The sequence below is a fragment of the Corvus kubaryi genome, unplaced genomic scaffold (genome assembly GCF_017639235.1).
Source record: "Corvus kubaryi isolate FWS band 111438036 unplaced genomic scaffold, C.kubaryi_AGA036_p1.0 37354, whole genome shotgun sequence".
Classification (NCBI taxonomy): Eukaryota; Metazoa; Chordata; class Aves; order Passeriformes; family Corvidae; genus Corvus; species Corvus kubaryi.
The window spans coordinates 564,492-574,284 of record NW_024581116.1 but is presented as its reverse complement, the minus strand read 5'-3'; the positions used below and the strand labels follow the sequence as shown (position 1 = coordinate 574,284).

Below are 9,793 nucleotides of genomic sequence, written 5' to 3'. Positions count from 1 at the left end.
ACCTCGGTCCCCTCTTCTCCACGCTGAACAAACCAAATGACCTCAGCTGATTCTCATAAGGCTTCTCCTCAAGGCTCTTCACTATCTCTGTAGCCTCCTTTGGACGGTGTCTGGCAGCTTTAGAACATTCTTATATTGCAGTGCCCAAAACTGACCCCAGGACTCGAGATGAGGCCACCCCAGTGCAGAGCAGAGCGGGACAATCCCCTCCCTCTCCCTGCTGGGGATGCTGGACCTGATGCCCCCAGGACAGGGATGTCCCTCCTGGCTGCCAGGACACTGCTGACCCAGATCCAACTTGCCACGAATCATGGAATGGTTTGAGTGGGAAGGGCCTTTAAACCTCATCCAGTTCCAAGCCCCTGCCATGGGCAGGGACACCTCCCACTAGACCAGGTTGCTCAGAGCTTTGTCCAACCTGGCCCTGAACACTTCCAGGGACTGATAAATTACAGAATTAAATAAACCAGTTCCAGAGCCTCCTTCCTTGGCCATGTGGCCTTGTCTTTGGGGTGGGGAAGCTGTGACCATGTGCAGTCTCAGCCTTGCCTTGGTGCCCCCAAAATTGCTGCTGGTTCAGAGACAGCTTGGAGAAGATTTTGGCACTGGGCAACAACATTCCTAAAGTTTGAAGAGGTGAATCCCACCTCACCATGAGCAGGGAGACCTGGGTGACATGTAAGTCTTGTTCTTTCACTCTATCAAAGAGCTGAAGCACATTTTGCTAATTTTTAATAAATTAGGCCATGAAGAAGGGTCTAGGCAGGGTTTTCTGTGCTCTCTGGTGGGATGCTGTCAGCAGCGAGCCTTGCCCATCCTCCACAGAGCTGGTGTCAAACCAAATCCAGTAGAATCCTTCTTGGTTTCTTCATCCATAAAATGCCTTCCCTAACTTCCAAAAGGAGAAAATCCCTGCACTTTGGTGCATCTCTGCAGCCAGCAATCCCACGAAGGAAGATGTTTCCTTGGTTACAATTATTTCCTTGGCCATGGTAGACTGGTGCTCAACTTATCTCTCTGTAAGTGTTGGCATGTCTCCAGAATTTTGGAAAAGGTGCCATTTTTTTTTCTGCCAATCCCAACAAATGGAGGTCCCAACTGAAGAGCTCAGCCATAATGGACCATGGTTTATTCCTTTTGGGAAAGGACGTTTTCTCCACAGAGCTGGAATTTGCAGTTTGGGTGGCGAGATGAAAAATGCACCTCTGGGATTTGGGCTGTAAATGGGAAAAGTCTTTACAAATAAAAGCAGATTCTAATTGTACTCAAAATATCACCTATAAACACCTGATTCAGCTGAAGGAAAACACCACAAGTGCCAATGCTGAGAGCAGGAATGGCGACAGAACTCCACTGGCATCTTTTGCACATGGAAATGGGAGAACTTCTGGAAATAGGAGAGGTTGGGCAAACTGATCGTGCCCATTTTTGGAGGCCAAACCTGTTAGCCTTTGTCTTGAAAAAGGGCGGAATTGTTGGGGTATATGTGCAAGGCCAGGAGTTGGATCAATGATCCCTGTGGGTCCCTTCCCACTCAGGATATTCCATGATTCCATGATTCTGTAATAATTACTATGAATTCCTGTGTTTCATTAACGAGCTGGGTATGATGAACTCAGGAGAAGACCAGATGAGGCTCAGACTGCAGCGGAGGGCTCAGACTGTGAAGACGGAGCTCAATTCTTGGTGGACTCCCTGGGCCACCCTCATCCAGGTGCTTCTCCTCACACCTTAATTCTGCATATGCAAAATAGAGCTAATTCCCTGTAATTTACTCAGCGTGCAAGCCTTAATTAACATTTTTAGGAGGAACCCCGGGCAGACCTGGGCCGGGGAAGTGGTTGTTGCTGTATCAGAGCAGGCATCATTCCAGGCCTGGGCCGGCAGCGGGAGCTGGCTGTGATCCAACCTCCCTCTGCTCCGCACGCTCCGGGTTTGTTAACATCCCAATCAATACCGCCACGACACAAAATCCAGCTTCAACTTTTCAGCTGCAGCGCGGGCCATGGGGGTTTTTTTTGTTTTCCTTCCCAGCTCACACCCTAAATCCTATTTTTCCAGCTCCTTTGAGCCCCGCTGGGAGATATTAAGGTGTTATTATTGTTCCCCGTTGTTGCGGGGGAACGGGGGGAATGCTAACGAGGGAGACACATCCTCTCCTCTCCATCAGTTCATCTCATGCCACCTCTCCCACCGATGTGAGCTTTTAAAAATAAGAAATTGCAGGTTATCCTTCCTTTCTTTGGGAGGGTGACCTTTAGGGTTCACAATGCACATCGCCGAGGGATAAAGAGAAATTTGTTTTCCAGGGGAAAAAGGAGACGAAAGCTGCGATTCTCACAGGCGTTAGGAATTGGACCTTAAGGGGGGGTGGAAAGAGTATTTTGAGGAGCTTGATAAATTTAAGAGCTGCTGGAATGCGGATTCATCGGGAGCAGGTCGGTTCTGGCTGGCGCGAGAATCAGCAGGATGAGGCATGGGGTCGAAGCAAATATGAGCCTATTAATAATCAATAACTGCTCGCAGGGCAGCGATGATTCAGGCCAGGTTGGTGTCTAATTGCCATTATTGTTATTCTGGTTTAAACCCCGTTCCTCTCCGCTGCTGCCACCAGTGATCTGAGGCGCTGTATTTTTAATTTGTTCCCAGGCACGGCACAAATCCATCACATGCCTGGATCCAAATGCCAGCGCTAGAGCAGCAGCGAAACATTTTTGTTATTTAAGTTACTGTATGCTAAGTTTATGTTGATTGCTCTGAGTATCATCTCCCGAAGTTAACTAGCATTAAAGTGTTGATAATGTCCCACTTTCGCAATCAGATTTGCATAGTGCACAACGGAGTTTAGCAGGAGGAAAAAATTAGCTTAAGTGCTGTTTTTCATCAGCCCTGTCAGTCTCACACTGTTTGCTTCATCTGGGTGCACGGGGCGTTTGGTGACAAATGGTTATGACATTTTCTATCTCAGCATTACGTCATTACAGAATCACCGCCGTCCTCTGGCTCGCGGCTGCATCCTGGCCTGGCAGAGAGGGACAGAGGAGGGGGTGAAAACGGGGGCAGCAAGGCAAGAATTGGGATTTTGAAGTGTTTTATTATTTAGGATTTTTATTCTCCCTGGGAAAAAAAAAAATAATAATAATTTCAACCGCTTTCCCTTCCCCCCTGCTCGAGGCAGCATCCAGGAATATTCCCGTGGGCAAAAGGAAAAGCATCCTGTTCCCGTTGAAGCCAGCGGCAAACTGCTGGATGTGCAGGACCCGGATACAAACAGGGGTGACCTCTCTTTGTTCGGGGTGCAGATCCAGGACCACTCCTCCCAGAGTGTCCCACTCCTCCCTCCCAGCATCAGTGCAACCTGGCTGACATCCCCCCACCTTCCCATTCAGCCCTGGATGAATGATGGAAAATCAGGCTGGAGATTTCTCCTGCGACACTATTTTATAAAATATAATTCAAACATTTCCTCAGTGTTAACAGCTCCGAAATAAAATCCCCAGAACGCAAGAATATGTGATATCCATAGCAATTTTGGTTTGGTTTTGTGTTAAACTCCCTCCCCACACCCATGCCTTACTTTTCATCTCGGTTTTGTACCTGAATTTAGGAGCAATTTATGCAATTTATTCATACCCTGGATCAGGCAGAAGTTTTCACCTGCATTTTGCGGGGTGTTATGGTGGCAATTCCTCATTTTGAGGCTCTTGTTTCTGTTTCATCCCCTTGCTGTAGGGGTAAATACAGGGCTGGTAAAGCCCAGCATTATCTTGGGATGTGTTTTTAGCCTGAGCCCCCCCCTCCATACATTAAGTAATTCATCCTTATTGCCATTAGGAATTCAGATGTTATTTTACGGAGGGGGAAGGGAGGATGGATGTGCAGAGCAGAGCACAGCTCATATTTTACAGATATTCCTTTTTGCTGTGCGAGTTGCTGATTTACTCTTGGAAACCTGCTGGAGGAAGGTTTGAAGGAAGCTTTATGGGGGGAAAAGAGGGATTTTTGATGTAATTCAGGCTTCTCCCCGCTCCCGTGCAGCTCTCGCTGGCTGGGTGTGCAGAGCCGTATAGGGAACGGCCGCCTTTGCATTAATAATAGTCCAATAAAACCAGACAATATTCCTGCTTAAATGCACTGAGTTATGTAGATCCGAATTCTAGCACATCAGCAAGGAAAGAAAAGCAGGTATTTCGTCCTCGCCACAACAAATTCCGTGATACAAATGCGAGCCGACATATGGTAAAAATTGCCTGCAGCCCTGCTGATTTACAGAACTGTTTTCACTCACAGATAATTCATTAAAAATCATTTCATACCGGCTGTATATACATAAAAAATATTTACTTGTGTAAATATCAGTCAGGAAGGTATTGCTTTTTTTTTCCCTTTTTTTTTTTTCCCCTTTCCCTTCTTTTTTATTTTTTTGACAGCTGATGGGGAGGTGGGGGGAAAAAATCCGGAGATGAATGATGGACATAGGGGAAAGCAAAGGTATTCCTGGCATCCATCCGTTCATCCTGGATATAGGTCAGGGCTGGGGGTGAGCTGGGACAGCTTTAAACCCACTACCTGAGCCATCTGCTCTTCCATGCCAGTGGAATCTGCATTGGGGAAACACACACTAGGCAGACGTGGATATTGTGGGATACGGCACCAAAGGGGCTGGGAAAGGGCTTTTACCTGATTTGGGGCTCTCTGCTGACCTGTGGAACAATAGGGGAATGCTCACGCCGGGAGATGTCTCCAGAAAACAGGAGCAGTGGGATTTCAAGGCCGCTGCTGCCGTGGCAGAGCAGCTTGGAAAATAAGGAGCAAATCCCAGCAAGGCGAGGGGAGTTTTTGGGTTTAATCGGTTTTGCAAATTGTCCTAAAATGATGGAGGTGCCAAACGTGAGGGCACGAGAGGGTCTGCGGCTCCCAAACATGAACATTCCAGGTATAACCAAGACAAGCCCTGAAATCTCCCTTCCAGCCTCACATTTTACCCTCTAAAATATGTGTTACACTACTCAAAATGCTGAACAAGGCTCCAGCCCGACACCATATCCTCCCTCTTTTCCCTGTGCTTACTCCAGTAGAATTTGCTTAAATACAACGCGTTGTTTTAAACCCGAAGCTTGGAGACCTTTAGATGATTTTTTTTCCCCCTCGAGGAAAATTCAGAAATAAATCATGGAGTACAAGAGATTTGGGGTGTTTTGTTTGCTGGGGTTTTTTTACCTCTACATCCAGTAGGTGAAACAATATTATTTAAAGTGTGGAAGGCAATAAGTACTTGGAAGAGGGATCTGGTCCATCAGCTTTCATCCTCCATAAAACCCAGTAGTAAACAAAGCAATAATATTTGGGGGCTTGGAGAGGGCAGCTCTGGGGGGAGCTGGGATGTTGATTAAGATGGAATGGCTACGTGGGGAATGGGGGGGATGCTGGAATCACATCCCACGGCTGCACCCGGCACGGCGGCCAGGGGAGAAAGTTTGGGTCCGTTTCCTCTGGAATTCGGTGGCACATCTCACTCCGTGGAGCTGCTGCATCAATGAGAAATTTTCCTATCAAGCTGAACCCGAAAGGGAGGGTAAAATCAACTCTCACTTCCCCATCGGAGCGTCTACAGCGCGAGAGCCTCTCCCGCTCTATTTATACGCTGGATAAATCAGTCTCCAGACTGTTACCATAGATAACAGAGTTTTTCTCCTGCTGTTGTCTCTAACAGCTTCTTTTTCCCCCCACTATATTTTGCACGGTTCCTACCTATCACCTCGGTGAGTAATTCCCCTGCTTTAAAGCAAATTACTTGGGGGAGAGCCGAGTTTTTCAGGCAGAGGGAGATTTTTCATCCCTGGAATTTTGCTCCCGGTTCTCTGAGTAACCCTGAGAAATCCTGCAGAAAGGGGAGCTATAGGTGACTGCATCTGATCCTGATACATATTTAACCTCCTCACAAGCTCCAGGAATTAACTATTTAGGAGATGAGCAGCCGGCGCAGGCGTTGCACCGGGATAACACGGCCAGGCTGGTTCGCAGCGACGCCGAAGCTTCCCACAAAAATCCCTAATTCTCACCACAGAGCTTCTGCAGGAGACATTGCCACGGGCTGGGATCTTTATTTGAAATAAATAACTCACTCAATGCGGCAGCTCCCTATTTCGGGGACCAGTGGATGCGGAGTTTCCCCTCCCAGGGATGGGGTGTTAATGGGATTTGTTGCTCCTGGTTGGGGAGCGAGGGGGGTTAATCCCTTCCTTCATGTATATCCCTGCTAAGCTGGTTTAGGTCATGTTTAGAGCTAAGTTTTGTGGTACAGGCTCTGTCCACTCGTCCATCCCGCAGTGCCAAGCACAGGGATGAATCCAGCTGCCATCTTCTCCCCCGTTGCACCGCCCAGCACTTAAAAATTCAAGTGAGCCCCAGAAAGAAATTAAAGAAAAGGTTTAAATTCCAGCAAAGCAGTGAAAAAGCCTCTAAAGGCTTTTAGAAACCCTGCGTCGTCGCTCGGGGAAAGCTCCCAGCGAGGCCCAGAGCCCTTTGTTTGCTGCAAGGGGATTTATCCTGGAGTGGGTAGGGAAGGAAAGGGACTTTTTCCCCACCACCTGCAGGGACCCATTTCCCCGGCATCACCTCTGCCATCGTCTCCAGCAGGCATGAAGCTACTTGTGGGGAGGTGGCTTTGGGGGTTTGGCATCGTTTTCTAAAGCCCATCACCTTCGAGGAGGCTGCAAAGCGTTAAATAGCCTCACCTGACCTCCTCCAGCAAAGCCAGGCTCTGCATCCTTATTTAGGGACATACATCACCTCCACAGCTTTCCCTCTGGCGCTGGGGGTGGAGCAGAGAAGTGAAATGTCGTGAGAGAAGAGGGAAAAAAAAAAAGAAGTATCTCTAAATCCATTCCAATTTGCCTTGAAACCCCTTTCCCACCCCAGCGTGGCCGAGCACATCCCGGCCATCCCGGCCAAGGGCCGGACACATATGCCATGCCATATGGAGCGGCGCGATCCCGGTCAATCGGATCTTTGGGAGTTTTAGCATTTAATTTCTTAATGTGCTAATAGTGCACAGGGAGGGGATGGATCACCGGTTAAGTCCGAGGATTTATGTTTTTAAGGGAGCGTAATGTATTTTTAAATATCCCCGGCCAACGTGACGGGCGCCGGGCAGGAGGGTGAGCTGGAGAAGGCCCTGGAAGAGCCCTTTGAGCTTTAATCCAGAACAGGTTTCTAACGTGACATCCAGCTCCGTGTGAGCTGAAATTCAGGCGGAAAATCCCCGTGTCCATTTGACAAAGCCATTTTGCCCAGCCCTGAGCTGCGAGCCCTGTTCTGGGTCTGTATCCCCCTGCTGCTCCCATAATTTCCATCCATGGATCCATCTCCATGGCTTAGCTCAGGTATCTCACTTCCGTTTGAAGCCATGAAGGATGGATGCCAAAATCTCCCCAAGGCCCCTGATCCTCAGTTTCCCCTCTTAGAGAGGGAATTGCATTTCCTTCCTTCAAATTGCCCCTGGGATCAGGGCTTATGCAGACTCCCAAGGTGATTTCAGCTCCTCAAAAGGAAAAGTCTTGCAGAGAGATACAAAATACATGTTCATAAGAAAACATACAGAAGTAATTTCAGGGGAGTATGGAAATGACAGCTGTTCACCTCCAACCTGCCATGAAACTCATCTATTTATTTTTAAATAAACCACCTCAGCTCTCCATAAATCTCCGAGGCAGGGAACCAAGGAGGGGACGAATTAGGCGGCGCTGTGACCCCATCCCGGTCCCCGCCGGGCAGCTGCCTGCGGGGCAGGGACGGATGCTCGCGTGGCCCCGTGGCTCCAGCTGCAGTTGGAAGCGCAGCGGTCTCAGAGGGATGCTCTGGCTGTTGGCTTCTGTCAGCCAGACCTTAAAATCTGCGCCGTGCAAGGCCTTATTTGAATTGCAAACGGCTCAAGGGAGGTGTACGTGGAGTTGCTTTCTCAGGGTAAATAGGGTTTGGGGTTTGGTTTTTTTTAAACTAATAATATTGTGTCATGCTTTCAGGGGGTGATGGTATAAAGGGCAGGAGGAAAGATTTCTGTAGCTGAGCTGGTGGCTCTCCCCAACCATTTCTGGCAGCTAATTTCCAGCATTTCCTTGAAAACTCCTCTGATCTGATGCGTTAAGTGAAATGTCATTAAGGCAATGGGAACACAACGGTAGGGACTGTGAGACAGCACTAAGGGGAAAGGGCAGAGGCTCCCAGAGGCTCCCAGACACATTTTTTGGACCCCCAATGTGCCCAAGGTTCTTGTGCTTACTCAGAGCTGGACGCTCCTGCCCATCTCTGAACACACAGACTCACACTGGGGGTACCAACCACCGACTCGCGCTCCCATGTGGGCTTTTCTCAGCAACTTCTAGGCCTCGACTGGGGAGGGAAAAAGGAAAGGAAAAAAAAAGAAGGGATGTATTTGTGTTTGTGCAATGGGAAGGGACAGAAGGAAGAGACGTGCGCTGCGGCGCGGTGCGGCGCTGGAATGATCTCAGGAGCTGCGGCTTGTGCAGAGAGATCCCAGGAGCGGGCACATGCCCTTGACACCGAATCACCCGGCGAGTAATAAAGGATTTCCTGCCTCCAGAGCCTGCTTGAGCAGGGGGTTTAGCCCGCGTTAGGCTGTGCAGTGCCCTGACAAGGTTACAGGGTCTAACAGGGCGCTCAGCCGGGACTGGTGATGTTGGGAATGTGTAGCTATCCCTGGATATAGATGTGTAGATAACCACAGCGTGCGCTCCTCACCACCAGCACCTCGCCACAAACAAAAAGCGTGCTCTTCTCCTTGAAATTCACCTTGAACGCGGTGAGATGGGGTGGGTTCGTTGGTTGGAATTTGGGGTTCATCATTATTATTATTATTATTATTATCATTATTTTTCACACCCCCCCCCTCCTTTTCCCCGACAACTGTCAGCAGAGAGGCTGCAAAAAAAGCTGAGGAGCCACTGCAGGCTGCGCAGCGCTGGGAGCTGTCAGCCCCACGCCACTGCAGTGATGTCAGCCGCAGCCACAGCCACTGCCACCCCCAGCCCCTGCACACACGCGAGTCGCAAGAAGAAGAATTCATAATTACAGTAGCGTAGCCATGAAACCAGCAGTGCTGGGGGTGAGGGAGGGGGGAGAGAAAGCGAAGCCTCGGCCAAAATTGGTACTTTCATTTTTTTTAATACCTTTTTTTTTTTTTCCCTCCCCCTGCAAAGCTGCACCCAGCTCTGCAGCATCCTTTCTCCGCAGCGGGGCTTGGGGGGGCCAGGGCAGGGGGTTCCCCCACGCGCCCCCCCAAAAGCGGGTGGAGGGCGCGGGGGGCTGCGGGGGGAGCTGGGCAGGGCTGGAGGCTCTTTCCCCGCGGGTCGCTCCTTGTTTTAAAAGGCAGCATTTCTGCGGACAACACCCGGAGCATCTCTGCGGGAGCGGGGCTGGGGGCGAGGGCTGCAGCCGCCTTGTTTGCGGCGCACGGAGTCAGCAGCTGGGATTTTTTTTTTTTGGCTGAATAATCCTTTACGGGGAGGGGCTGTGCGGGAAACGGGGGGGGGGGGGCCTGGGGGAGGAGGGAGGGAAAGTGGATCAACATCACCGAAGGAGGACAGCGAGCAAGATTAGGGCTGGCTAATGATAAATGAGAAGGCGCCGCTGACAGCTCCGCGCTCCGCGCAGCGCCCGCCCGGCTGCTCCGCGCTCCCTCCGCACCCTCCGGCCGCCCGCTCCGCTCCCGTCGACGGCCTGGCTCCAGCCCCCCCTTCCTTTTCTTTTCTATATATATATATTTTATATATAT

At 49.9% G+C, this 9,793-nt stretch overlaps 1 long non-coding RNA gene across 2 annotated transcripts in view; it reads left to right on the top strand.

Moving 5' to 3' along the window:
- Positions 1–8,433: 8,433 nt before the first annotated feature.
- LOC121666919 overlaps positions 8,434–9,793 on the top strand; it is a 4,643-nt gene continuing 3,283 nt past the window's right edge. The window contains exon 1 of one of the 2 annotated variants that reach the window (XR_006016841.1): positions 8,434–8,821. This is a non-coding gene — a long non-coding RNA (uncharacterized LOC121666919). Of the gene's footprint in view, positions 8,822–8,911; positions 9,167–9,793 lie in introns of those variants that run through there. The other variant, XR_006016840.1, reaches the window with a different exon arrangement.